At 47.2% G+C, this 14,522-nt stretch overlaps 1 long non-coding RNA gene across 1 annotated transcript; it reads left to right on the top strand.

Annotated features, from left to right (window-relative positions):
- The first annotated feature begins 327 nt into the window (after positions 1–327).
- Positions 328–12,287, top strand: LOC131404997 (uncharacterized). Its single transcript, XR_009219887.1, has 4 exons — positions 328–387; positions 2,333–2,414; positions 9,404–9,564; positions 12,092–12,287. It is a non-coding gene; the product is annotated as an uncharacterized LOC131404997 (long non-coding RNA).
- Positions 12,288–14,522: the final 2,235 nt, after the last annotated feature.

The following is a 14,522-nucleotide window of genomic DNA, read 5'->3' as shown; positions in this document are numbered from 1 at the left end:
CAAGACAGGTTAGCAGGAGAAAATAATACCAAGTTTAATAACATGTATACATGGGAGAAACTCAGAAATGAGCAACTCGTCCCTCTGTCTAAGCTGCTTGCTTAAGTATTACAGCTAAAGGCGAGGAGCATGTTGGGGGTGGGTAGTGGTCTGGGACTTCAGAGGGCAGGAGGACAATTCTTTTCAGGGTCATCTATAGATAATGTGGTCAGGGAGAGACAGAGTTTTTGATAAAAGAGGCTTGGTGCCTTTCCTATTATAACCTCTATCCTACATTATCTTTACAGCCATCATGATAGAAGATCTGTTCCAGGAAGGAGCCACCATGTCAAATTCTTTAGGCAGTTAGTGGGGGAGGTCAAATGTCCTTCAGAGAAAACAATCAAGGTAAAGAGATATATTTCAGGGTGGCCAAATCTTGATCTCCCACAAAACTGAGGCACAGAGCTGGTTAAATAATTTGCCCAAAGTGACTAAACCTTACATGGCAGATCCAGGACTTGAACTTAGGTGGCCCAACTTCAGTGTCTGTGCCTTTGACCCCTTCTCTGTGCAGCTTTGCAGCCCCTGTGCCTGGCTGGAGAACACCGAGCTACTGGCTGCCTAGAGCACTGAACCGCCTGAGGTCCTGTCTCTTCCCACTCTCCCTCCCAGCACCTCCCAATTATGACATTTAGCACTACTCCCCACCCCTCCCCTACCCCCATCCCCACTGCATCCCAGAGTCTGGGATGTTCTGAAATGTTTCTCCAGCAAGCACTGGCATGTGCACAACTCCCTGGCCTGCGAGAGAGCACTCCCTCATCCCTTCCCCCACTCTGGCTGGGTCATGAGCACTGCCTAGGCCCCTCAGGGATGTGGGGCCATGACACCAACCCAGAAGCCCCCCTGAGTCTTTCTTTGGTGACTTACATACCTGGCCATTCCATGTGTCTCACCTGCTCTCAAAAGCCTAAAGCTAAGTGAGCTGGCAGTCGCCATCTTCCAGAGGAGTTTTCTGGGGATGAGACCATACAGAGGGGGCTCATTGGAAACGGCCATGCCCACCTCGTCCACCTGGGACCCAGCCACTTCTCCAGCAGAGAAACCCAGCTCCAACCTGCAGAATCAGGGCACATGAGACATTCCAGTTTTATGGTCTCAGACAGTTTACCTGGGTCCCCCGGAACTGCAACTCCGCCAGCTCAGTTCAGTGTCGGGAGAAAACGGGTCAGGGTCCAGATCTGCCGTGCCTGTCTCACTGTGTCCTGTACCCGGCACAGAGCTGCCACATATATATTTGTTTCATGATACGAGTGAACAAATGAAGGAATGAATGTTCTCCTTTGTCTCATTCACTATCTCATATTCCAGACTCCAGATAAGTTCTATTTGGGTTTTAGAAAACAGAATTTTTTAACATCTTTTTAGTTCTTCTTCAATGTATATTTTTTTTATTGTGAAAAATATGCACAACATAAAATTTACCATTTTAACCATTTTTAAGTGTACAGTTCAGTGGCATTAAGTACATTCACACTGTTGTGCAACCATCACCACCATCCATCTCCAGAATGTTTTTCATCTTCCCAAACTAGAACTCCATATCCCTTAAGCAATAATTCCCCATCCCTGCTTCCCCCAGCCCCTGGCACCCACCATTCTACTGTCTGTCTCCACGAGTTTGACTGCTCTAGAATCCTCATAATTACATAAATTTGGATAGATGGATCTATCGTAATTTAGTTAACTATTCTTTTAAGGATTGATCATACAGATGGTTTTCCATCTTTCCTTAGTATCAGTAATGCAGCAACAAATATGTTTGTGCAACAAGTTTTTTTTGTGTGTATTTAGGATTATTACCTTGGTTTTGATTGTTAGAATCATGAATTACTTGGAAAAAAATAACTTAGACATTTTTAGGTTTTCGATCCATATTCAGTTAGCTATCCAATGTTAAATGTGCCCATTTCTCTGAATGCCTACCACAGTTGGGTTTTTTTAACGTATTGCTGATTTGTTAGGCAAAAGTCTATCCATCGTTGTTAGACTAAAGATACTCCCGTGTGGCAATGGGAGCTTAGTGGGAGAGGCTGAACTTAGTGGGAGAGGGTCAGGTCTATTTTTGGAGGGTGAGTGTAGAGCAAACTGTACCCCGAACTGAAAGGAAACAGCATCCAGCAGGTGCAAGTATCTGGCCCCAGGGGGCTGGAAGAGGGAAAAGAAGGGAAGGAAGGAGAACAGCCTTTGTGTCCTGGATGCCCTGAGGGGCTGGGGACTCAAGGGCAGTGAGACGGTCCTTTGATCTGCTCTTAACTGAATAGACTCTTTTTAAAATTCCATTTTACAGGTGAGAAAACTGAGGATGAGAGCCAACTACTAAATAACTTTTGCAAGTCATACAATTCATCAGTGACGACATCAACTGAAAGGTAAACGGTGTGAGCACATCGGTTAGGTCACCTCACGCGTTCATTACCTCCCAGGTCCCCGTGAGGTTGCTGCCATGGTCCCAAGGCAGGAGAGCCTTGGTGCACACTCGGGCAGCCTGCTTTCGAGGTCTGACCCCCAGGCCCACCTGCGTGTCCCCATCACCTCTCACAGCACCAGGCACCCCCTTCCAGACAATACATAGCTCCCTGAAAGTCTCCCCTCCTTCCCTCCATGCTGTTTCCTCCTCTTGGAACACCCTTCCACATCCCCCAACTTTTTTTGGTTTGTCTAACCCACTCGTAAGGATCAGCTCGGATCAGTCCTGACTCCCAGCACCCCCACGCTCCCACCAGGTTTAGGTGTCCCTCTCTGTGCTTCAGTGGGTACACCTCACCATCACGACTCTTGCTGCACTCTATTGTAATCGCTAGTGTGTCTGAGGGAGAGACAGGTGGCTTTAAGATCACAGGCTGTGTTTTTCAAGTCTCCATGTTCCTTTCCCTTAGTTAGCATGCCTGGCACACAGTAGGTCTCAGTAAGTGTTTGGTTAATGAATGCATTCTCCGCCATTCACACCCGGATCGGCCCATTTCTGAGGCTGAGGGATTTCCAGCAAAGGTGAACGAAGCGGGGAGAGAGGAGGCACACAGGACTGGGTTTTCCTCCTGGGATGACTCTGAAATCTTCAGGGCCAGCCACGACTTTTCCATTCTCCACCCCTTCACCTTGAGCTCACGGACCTCCGCATAAGGAACTTTGGGGTGCTCTGGAGGGAGGCACTATGAAAACACAGAACTTTCAGCCTGGTGGGAGGGCAGTAATTCAATTTCTCTGCTAACAAGCTCATCCCAGAACAGCCTCCCCTCCAGACTGGTCCTCTGGGAACAGAGACCTGGCTGTTTTCTTTTCTGCGGCCAGAACCAGTGGCTGACTGGAAGTGCTGGAGGCCCGGGAAGCTGCTGGCACACGGAGCGGGGGAGGCAGGGATCGCAGTCTGGATGGGGGCAGCTCTCCATGTTCCCTAGAGCCTGGGCCTGACACGTTCTCCAGGGAGGCCGGGGAATCCCCCAGGACCGCAGGCCACCAGCAAAGGGTGCGAGGATTCCAGCCTCCTCTCAGAAATGGGCCTACCCTCCTGCCACACCCAGTGCTCCACACTTACAGGGCCCCAGCAGAGCAGGCATGCCAAAAACTGTTCAAGGGACTTCCTGCGTGGTATTCTAGTCATCGTTATGGGAAATCAGAACCCTTTTGGAGTTCCTTACTCATCACTTGTCTTGTGTTTCATTTTCTGTTACATGGGGATGCGGGGGCCGTTGAGAAAGCACCATCATCTTTTCGGGGCTCAGAACCTCCTAAATCTCTTCACCAGCCCTGGCAGTCCCATCCCTGAGGATGGGAGCCGTCACTTGTAGGAGGGGCAAATCAAGGAAGACTTCCTGAAGGAGGCTGTCAAGAGAGTAGTCAAGGTGGGTCTCAGTGAGGTCCAGCCCCTGCGTCTCTTATTTGGCCTGGGATGGCGTCTCGTCCTTCCTTCTGGGATAGACATCCGTGCCAGGGGGCCCTGGGGGCCGGGCAGCTGCCCTCTGCCCAGCTACAGCCTTGTGGGCTGTGGGCACACAGTTGTCCTTGAGAAGCCACGTCTCCCATCTCCCGTCTCCCACTTCCCAACATCCCATCTTTGGAGAGGACGTTACCAGAGGGGGAGGGAGGAGGGTGGGATGGAAGTGGCGAGGAGTCGGGTCTGCCTTGAAGGATTATTAGTCTTTCAGCACTAGAGTGTTTAAAGACCAGGATGAAAAATAAAAATGTGAAAAACAAAACCAGCAAGCCGATTACCCTAAAGAAGCTTCCCTGAAAGAAAAGGGGGAAAATCAATATTTAATTCAGACTTCATTGATTTGCAATTTGGATACCACACTCAGCACTCAACTTTGTTCAGGTTTCTCCGTGAGAGATTATTACGGAGTTTCTGGCAGTGGATGCTAAGTGCCTCGGGGAGAGGCTGTGATAGAGGACAGACGGACAGGGGACTTCCCCTTCAGTCAGCTTTCCCCTCTCTCCCCCTCCAGCTCCAGGGCCTCCCCTCCCCCGAGGGCATGGCAGGCAATGGCGGCCTCCAAAAGCCAGGAGGGAGGTGAGGAGAACACATATGGTCTGTTCTCCAGCCTCTGAACAGAGCGATATCCAAGCCCTCCCCAGAAGAGCCGCCTGCACTCACACACACACAGACAGGCACACACACCCCATCATCATCAAAAATGCCCTCATTTTTTAGCGATGCAAACTGAAGCATCTAGGGATGAAAGATCATCATATCTGTAATGACAAGAGATTTTCACATATTGAGGTATATGGGGTAACGATTCTGGTTTCAATACTGATTTGGCTTGAACTAAAAAGCCTGATTTATGGCCTATCAAACATACATTGTACATCTGTTTAACCATTAAAGTAAAGAATGCACTCTCTTAAGATAAGAATGCATACTTCCCCTCCTCCAGCCTATTGGTAACACCCAGCCCGGATTAGTCCCTTTCTTGATGGTCACCTTGACCTGCTAATTTGCAACTAAATACCTCTTTGAAATTTTGGTGAAAATGTATCCTGGGCGTGTTTAATGTGTGTTCTTTGTTCTAAAAAGATATAAGACTGTACTGAAAACCGTGCTTCACTGGAACACTTTCTAAGGCCTTCCTGGGTTATGATCCTCACTCTGGCTCAAGTAAACTCACCTTATTTCTCTTATCTATAGAATGGTTATTGGTTATTTTGCATTGACAGTAACCTACTCTAAAATACCTCAGAAAAAAAAAGACCAAAAAATCTTAGAAGAGAATCCTCAAAACTACACACAGTCTCCCCTTTTCCTTCCTCAGGCATTCTCTCTGAAGTCTAGCCTAAACCCATGTGGGTGCAAAGGAAGCAGGTCCCCTCTGTCCTAACATTGGCTGGCAGGGAGACTGGCTGCTCACTGGCCCCCCCACCCCACCTCAGGCACCCAGCAGACATGGAGGCAGCCACCATGAGCTCAAAGAAAAAGTGGATGTCTCCTGCACATGCTGCCAGGCTCTCAGTCAGCCAGCCCCTCAGCAGACGCGGTGGTACATCCACTTTGCTGAGCTGCTGGGGGGTGGGGCATGTGTGGTGGGACAGGAGTGTGAGAAAAATGGAGAAGTATGATTTTCCGTCTTCTCCGCCAGCATACAGTCTAGATGGGGACACACATACACCTGGGGCACCAGAATCAGAGAGCCCCGAGTAGCAGTAAATGGCCTGTGCTGCACTAGTGGGTTAGACAGTGATAAAATCAATTCATTCATTGAAATCAACAATACACAACATTCTTTCCCAGCCCTCCAGAACTTGTTACAATTTTCAGTGCTTTATATCCATTACCTCAGTTGGTTCTTGTTCAGAATACTAAGAAATGGTTAGGGCTGGAATCACTTGTCCCCATTTTTCCGATGAAGACACAGAGGCCTGGGAAGTTGTGTAAATGAGCAGCATAGATTAGTTAGTGGCAGTGCTGGACCAGAACCCAAGTCACTCCCCACACCACTGCTCTTTCCACAGTCTTGCTGCCTGCGAGGGCTTCTGTACGTGCCACAGAACAGCCAGGTCTTTGATCTGGACAACCTCTTGGCCATCTTCTCCAGCTCTCCTCCTCTCTCAGCCCAGCAGCAGATCCAGCCAATGTCCAGCTATTCCACCCTTCTCAGAACTTCTCTGAAAGTTCCAGAGGGATTGTGGAGGTGCAGCATTTGTGTAGGAGTATATGGTGTGGTGACAGAGTCTGGATTCTAAACACCTAGCTTCTCAGTCTGGCTGCGGGTGGGGATGTCCAGGCGGCTGTTCCCCTGTGAAGCCTCAGGACTCCTTTTGGCCCCACTGGTTCCTGTCATCTTCTCACCTCTCCTTTCCAGCCTCTGGAATGTGCCGGAGACTCGGTCTGCCTCCTTTTCCCCTGAAAAGCTGCCACCGCCACACCTCCCTAGGGGTTTTCCTTTTTCTTTGCAGTAGGATGCTGTCTCCCCAGTTCCTGTTTCCTTGGTACCTGCCAAATATGCAGATAAGTGATTTTCCTCTTTAGGATTTTAGGGCTCATTGCTCAGGGGAATGGATGGGAGATAAAATTATCAAGCAAGGGGAAGTGACAAAGTTTCCACAGTCTGTGGGCATTTACATAGTCTTGGCCTGTCCTGTATAAAGCTCTCTTCAGAGATATTAAGAAAAGATAGGGCCCCCACTTGCTTCCATCCTCTGATTGTATTACCCCAAGTGGCTATGTGATTTCCACCACCTTCGGACCATCCCTATGTTAGCAGAGGCCGCGCCAATTCCTTCCCCTTCTGGTGGTCCCTCTCCTCAGCACGTGGGCCCGAAAAGGCAGCTATGGAAGAACAGTTCCTGCCCCTCTGGTGACACCCAGTTCATTATCTCTCTGCCCTAACTGAAGTGCTTCTCTCTCAACACTGTCACACTAGCTATGCGGCCTGGATCAAGGCACAGAAAATTTTTAAGCCACAGGTTTCTCATCGGTGAAATGGGGCCAAAAATACCTCCTTCCCAGTGTTGAGATAATGGATTTGAAAGTGCCTTACACATCACAAAGGGCAGTTCCGTTGTGAGCTATTTATTGTAACTAAGTAAAAAACAAAGATCAATGCCTCTCATTAATAGCTGTGATTTATTGAGTGCCAATGAGGTGCTGCTTACTGTATTTAGTGCTGTAAATACAGGATTTCCAATACTCACAAAAACAGTAAGGGAGGCACTGACCCCACTTTATAAATAAGTTGTCCAAAACATTCAACTAAGTGATGGGGCTGAAATTTGAACCTAAGTGTGCCTGCTTGTACAGTCTATGTTTTTTCTCTACCTCAAGCTGCCTTATAAACAAACCCCTAAACCACACTTCTGTTACTGTGTTTATCACATCTGTGATGTGCTCGTCTATAGGTCTCTCTCCTAGGAGACATGAACTTGTGAAGGACCGAGACTCTAGGTCTTGGTCCTATCTCTGTGATTGTCAAATAGTAGGCGCTCACTGAGTGTTTATTGATTGACTGTGTAACATGACTATTCACCTAGTTTCCTTTCCTCCTCAACGTCTTCAGAGGCCCAGTGTGGGGGTGGAAGGGTGGGGATTGAAGAACAGGGCCCTCTGCCATTCTCTGCTGAGGGCACTCTAAATCCGGGGCAGCAGGGGGAGGGAGCCTGCCTCCTCTCAAAGTTCTAAGAGCTCATACATATTCATAGTGGGAGAAAACGATGAAAAGAGATATTTATTTTGTTTATTAAACTGACGTTTCGGCAAATTTATAGCAGAAAATGAATAAATCTGTTTCCTCCTGTGTTTTCGTAGTCTGAGAGTTGAATTGATGGTGGCTTCTCGCCTGGCAGGGGCAGGGAGCATGGAGATCTGGGCCATCACCTGACCAGAGTTAGCCTGGAGCAGCTCGCAGGGCAGACAGGCTCCATCAGAGGGGGAGGAGGCCCACTGGGTCGGAGGCTCAAGAAATAACACCTCCCTTTTCTCCACCGAAGTGAAAAAAAAACAAACAAACATAGGAGAGAGAGACCCAGCAATTGCAAAGACGAAGATAACAAAAAGACTATTTTAACAAAATATTCAAATATCCTTGCTAATGTCCCCCCCTCAAGTACTGAATTCATCCCTTGTTAAGAATTACCCAGAATTATCAAAAACTTGGAAATAATGCAAAAAGATGGTTGCTTGTTCTCTCTGTGTTATGCTGGATGGTTGTCTAACAGCCTCACCAAGATTTGTTTAATTCTCCAGGAGAAATGTGTTTTGCTTGACTTCTCTTGACTAGGTATTAGGGTCCAGATTCATTAACATTCATTAACATTCCATGTTAATTTGCAGATTTTTGTCTGATAGAGGTGCAAATAATTTCTGTTTGATAAAAAGATAACTGCAAAGGCTGTCGTTTTATTGCATTGTAAGATATTAGCTAGTTTTGTATCTAATTTAATAAGCTTATTTCAGCATTCCTTTCCTGGCTAACTATATAAATCTCTTCTTCAAATGCTCTTAAGAACCAGCTTTAACATTTCCTCATTAATGAATTAAACAGATCTTTGACACATATTCATTCCATATTTGTATGGAAGTAACATTTTTAACTTTTTTGAAAATTACACTTTTTGGTGTTTTTGGTGAGGAAGATTGGCCCTGAGCTAATATCTGTGCCAATCTTCCTCTTTTTGCTTGGGGAGGATTCCTCCGAACTAACATCTGTGCCCATCTTCCTCTATTTTATATGTGGGACACCACCACAGCATTGCTGCTGATGAGTAGTGTAGGTCTGCACCTGGGATCTGAACCTGGGCCACTGGAGTGCACCAAACTTAACCACTAGGCCACGAGGCCGGCCCATGAAAATTACACTCTGACCCACTTCCACCCCCAAGCAGCAAGGCTGTTCTGAAGAGCCAGAACATGCTCTGCTACGCCCCCACAGAGTAGACAGAGCAGTTCAGAGTGCAGATAGGAAGAGAGAATCCAGAAGGGGCTCACCACTTATACTCAGCTCCTTCTACAAAATCACTAATGGGTTAAGTCACTGCCTTGTTCCTCAGGTGGACTGAGAGAGGGCTGGGGCAAGAAAGCAGAAGTGTTACCCCTAGAGCAGTCCTTTCTCATGGAAACAGGAAGAGTGGAGAATGTGTCCTTACCTAACTGGGCCCACATGAGGAACAGCCACAATCCCAAAGGGAAACCAGCCACTTGACTGGTGGCCAAAGGAGGAAGACAGGCAATGGACCTTTCCTGGTGAGGTCATTAGGACCACAAATCCAAGGTCATGGCCAACGGCTACTGGGACTCCATTTGCCTAGAGGGTGAGCTTTCTGTGACCCAGGGCTGTGTGGGGCCCAGGGCACCAGGAGTAGCTGGAGGTTCTGGAAGTAAACAGATTCTCTGGGCCCCCTAACTTTGTGTTACGTGCGTTACACTCAGGTCCTGGAAACTCACAACGTGATCCAACATCCTGGAGAATCAGCCCAGCCACATCTCAGATCATTGTGGTCTTGCATTCAGACCCAGAAGAAGGCTGCATTTCAGCATTAATCAGGGAAGAGGAAGAAAATAACATTAATTTAGAAGCCTTCATGTACCAGGTACTGGGTAGATACTTTTGTATATTTTATATGTTGTAATCTTCATGACAGCTCTGTGAGTGAGAATTGTTATCTGCTAGGTAAAATAAAACTCAGAGGCTAAGTGACTTGTTCAAGGCTGCAGAGCTAATTAACATAGAGATGGGATCAGAATTTAGGTGTGTAGCCCCAAAGCCTACATTCTTTTTTTTTTTTTTTGTGAGGACGATCAGCCCTGAGCTAACATCCAATGCCAATCCTCCTCTTTTTTTGCTGAGGAAGACTGGCCCTGGGCTAACATCTGTGCCCATCTTCCTCCACTTTATATGGGATGCCACCACAGCATAAGCCTACATTCTTAACATCATGCTGCCTCATTTGAGCAAGTAATGCAACATCTCTGGGGTCAGGGCTGCAGACGTAGGACTCAGCGCCTAGCTGCTGGGAGACCTCAGACAAAGCCGGATGTTATTTCTCTTCATGAGGGTCACCACCTCTGACCTCTCCTACCACCTCCACAGAGAATATAAAGGTCTCAGAAGTTCCCTCAATTTCCATTGCAGTTTCTGTTTGAGTTGACTTTGCTTCTTGCCCTGAGAGTTCTCATAAGAGCTAGCAGCAGTCACAAGATAATTAATGGTTGGAGCAGATTGAAGTTAAGATGGTTACTTAAGAAACCATGGTCCAGGCTGTGTCACTTCTTTTGGAAACAGGAGGTCTTGGGTGATGACTCTCCCTGCTCTTGGCTGACCACACCTAGCAAAAAACCCTCTTGTAGGTGGCTGGGAAGAGGAAGAATCCCCTTCCACCCTTTCCCTTAAGGTTCTTATGTCTGGCCAAATAATTAAAAGACAGGTTAGCAGGAGAAAATAATACCAAGTTTAATAACATGTATACATGGGAGAAACCAGGGAAACTGAGTTTCTCAACACAATGGTGGCAATTCTCATCTTAAATACCATCTTCAGCTAAAGACAAAGGAGGATGTTGGGGGTGGGGAGAGAGACAGAAATTACAGTAATCAAGGATATGGAGATTTAAGTCCTCTCCTTCCATACGGAAAAGAGTTTCTAGAGATAAGGCAATCCCCCCCTCTTCCTAATGCAGAGAGGGAGATACCTTTACAAATGGAGATTTCCCTTATAAATGTAAATGTTTGTCTGACAACTCTTTGCAGGGCCACCTAGAGAATGTGGCCTGGGAGGGACACAATTTTTGATAAGATGGGCTTATGGTGCCTTTCTTATTGTAACATCTATTTTGAATTTTATTACAGCCATCATATGATAGTGGGTCCTTCCTGAAACAGGTCTTTTATGTTAAATTCTTTAGGCAGTTTGGGGGAGGTCAAATGTCTATCAGAGAAAATAATCAAGATAAAGAGATATATTTCAGGGTGGCCAATTTTGATCTCCCACATCGGCCATTCTACCCTCCACAGCCATGTACATGTTACCACTCCTCCGCCAAGAGCCTGGGAATCCTGCTCTGGCCGTGGAGATGATGTGTGCACAGGAACAGTCTATCTTTTTTCTCTCTCCCTCAACCTCAATCCAGGAGGGGCCAGAAACAGAGGCAGAGAGAGGGAGGATGAGTAGAGAGAAAAGGTAAACATCACCCAGGCCCCTGCCCCATATAGCCCACCTGTAGCAGGCCCGGCCAGACACGGGGCTGTAACTTAAGTTGGAAGCTTTGATTATTATATTAATTTCTAAATTGAGACAGAGTTTGACAATTTAACAAGACCCAAAAGACTTATTGTCTGAGAGTGATCAGAAAGTCCTGAGGGGCCAGCCCAGTGGCACAAGCGGTTAAGTGCGTGTGCTCCACTGCTGGGGGCCCGGGTTCGGATCCCGGGTGCGCACCGATGCACCGCTTGGAAAGCCATCCTGTGGCGGCATCCCATATAAAGTGGAGGAAGATGGGCACGGATGTTAGCCCAGAGCCAGTCTTCCTCAGCAAACAGAGGAGGATTGGCAGATGTTAGCACAGGGCTGATCTCCTCAAAAAAAAAAAAAAAAAAAAGTCCTGAGACCGTGTGAGTTTTTGTGCAGAAGCAGAGGAGGAAATTTCCCAGCTGAATACATTTTAAAGGGAAGTGGGAGACAAAATCAAATCCCTTTGTGATTATAGCCCTGGAGTCCTGTGTGTACAATGCCCAAGTCCCACCTCACAGAGGCAAATGTGTTCTGTGCTCTGCTTCTGAGTCTCTGCCCTAACTGTGCCCTGCAAAGACTGCCCGCCCACCCCTGGCCCTGTCAGGGCTCCATTCTTCCCTCAAAGCCAGCCTGTTCCTTGTCCAGAAATGTTTGTCAAGCAGTGGCTGGGACTTTTTCATATCAGTCCCTCAAACCGACAGCACAGTCCCAGACACCAAATAAGCCTGTCATGGGCTGAATCATGTCCCCCCAAAATTAGTATGTTAAAGTCCCAACCCACCATACCTCAGAAAGTGACTGTAGTTGGAGATAGGATCTTTAAAGAGGTAATTAAGGTAAAATGAATTCATTAGATGGGCCCTAATCCCAATGACTGGTGTCCTTATAAGAAGAGGAAATTAGGACACAGACACACAGAGGAAAGACCATGTGAGGACATAGGGAGAAGACAGCCATCTACAAGCCAAGGAGAGAGTTCTCAGAAGAAACCAACCCTGCTGGCACCTTGCTCTCAAACTTCCAGCCTCCAGAACCATGGAAAAATAAATGTCTGTTGTTTAGGCCACCCAGTCTGTGGTACTTTGTTATGGCAGCCATAGCAAACTAATACAGCACGCATCATCAATATTTGCTGAATTGTTTTTGAATAATACACATTTTAAGTATCATTTTAAATGTCTTTCTAACACTTCATTATATGGATGTTTCATATTTTATTTATCCAGCTCCTATTGTAGAACTTTTGATTGCTTCCAAATGCTCTCAACTGTAAAGAATGCCTCTATGAACATTATTGTTCAAAGAGCTTTTGGTGTTCTGTGGAATTATTTCCTTAATCATAAATTTTCATGAGCAGGATTACTTGTCACAGACATGAACATATTTATGGCTCTCAAGGACTGTACCAATTTGGAACAACATCAGCATTGAATGAGTGCACCCATTTCCTGAAAGCCTTACCAGACTAGAATTTATCAACTTGAAGTCACTGCATTCTGAGCCAGGGATGCTGCTTTTTTTTTTACCTCTTAGCTATTGCTCTTGTCCTTCAGGAGTCCTTCCACCCCTACTGCCAACACGATTTACCTGCCCACGTTCTCAGATCTTTCTAAATCCTGATGAGAATTCTCTTTCTCCAGGAAACCTGTCCTAGTTTCTCTTGCATGGCTCCAGTCTTCCCTGTACTTTGCCTTTTCTCACAAACTAATCTCTTTGGACTGAGTAAGCCCTCAGGTTGTTAGGCAATTGTGTGCAGTAGAGTAGTGGAGGATGAGAGGCTCTAAGAGGAGGACACCGGAATTCCTGCATAAAGTGCCCCAGACTGAAATATTGAGATGAGATAGTAAAGTAAAAGAAACATGATCAGATTGTACCTAAGCTAGTCAAGCAAGTCACAGTAGTTGAAGAGGCTTTTGAGCATGTTGGGCTAGGGGCTAGGGATGGGGATGGAAGCAGATGGTTCCAAGTGACCAGCATCCAGGCTGCCAATGAGGAGTGATGACAATCAGAGCCATCCAGGCAGGTGGGGAGCATACAGCCAAGGGTTTGGCACCATGCTAATGAGTTCAGCTTTTCACTAGAAAGAGAGAGGGAGCACTGGAGGAGTCAAAGCAGGTGAGCAATCTGATTGGATTTGGCTTTTGTCTGTCTCCTGCCACATGCGGGCTGAGTTAACAAGGGGAGACGCTGGAAGCACAGCAATCTGTCAGAAGGCTGTTTATATTCCTCAGGGGAGAGAAACCCAGGGCCTGAACCAGGGCTCCTCAGTGTTTTTATGTCTGCTGGTGCTGTTTCCGCAGAGAGTCTGCCAGGTGGGACTCCTGGCGGCCAGGACTGTTTTCTCTCCTTTATGTCTCTCCGGAGGTGGTAACGCCTTGCTTGGCACAAGGTGCTGGTCACCTAAACATTTGTGAACATGCAGGGTCTTTCCCAGGCCCTGGACAGGGGGTAGGAACATCCAGGGGAGAAGGAGCCACCATTCCTCTATCTTCAGGGAGCTTCCGGTCTGTGAGAGAGATCTAGAAACCATAGAATATCATCATTCAAAAGGGCCTCAGAGATCATCTAGTGAAATCTTTCACTTTACAAATGGGAAAATTGAGGCTCAGGGGAAGAAAGTGACACAAAACTAGAATCCAGATCTCCTGTCTCCTGGTCAACGGCAGAAGCCGCTTCAAAGCATTTTTCACGGAGGTCACATGGTCCCTGCTTTGGGGAAACTTCCAGCCAGGCATGCAAAGCCCCACATGTAGCCAGTAGTGAGGGTGGAATGTGAGCCACAGGTGCAGCATAGACTAACACTCAGGAGTAAACCAATACAGCACCAAGTGGTGAGGGCACACGGGTGGGGAGGGAGCAGTGACTGAACACCTACTGTGAGCCAGGCGCTATGGTCATGGCTTCCACCAATGCAGAAACTATCCTCACCACGCAGCTGTGAGTGCATATGGTTCTTCACTTCCACGTAAAAGATGAAAACTCAACAGTTCAGGCTGACTCAGAGCCCTGACTCAACCAGGGTTGGCTGCCTCCAAAGGCATACTCTCCCAGGGTACCACGCTGCCTCCACTGGAAAGGCCCAGGGTTTGGGGTGATAGGATTGGTGTGGTGGCAGAAGACATCCATGTGGTGTGGCGGAAGGAACATGGAAGTGGGAAGCACAGACTCAGGTGTCTATCTCAGCTCTGTCCCTGCAACGTAGTAGTCATGGGACTTGAGGAAATTATTTAACCCTTCTCAGGCTCAATTTTCTGTAAAATGAGGTGAAATCTGCCCTACCTACCTTACAGGGTGGTTGAAAGTCTCAACCAAGGCAGTATG

This window comes from Diceros bicornis, chromosome 4, assembly GCF_020826845.1.
Source record: "Diceros bicornis minor isolate mBicDic1 chromosome 4, mDicBic1.mat.cur, whole genome shotgun sequence".
Taxonomy (NCBI): domain Eukaryota; kingdom Metazoa; phylum Chordata; class Mammalia; order Perissodactyla; family Rhinocerotidae; genus Diceros; species Diceros bicornis.
The sequence above is the reverse complement of the archived record's forward strand: the minus strand, read 5'-3'. Positions and strand labels throughout refer to the sequence as shown.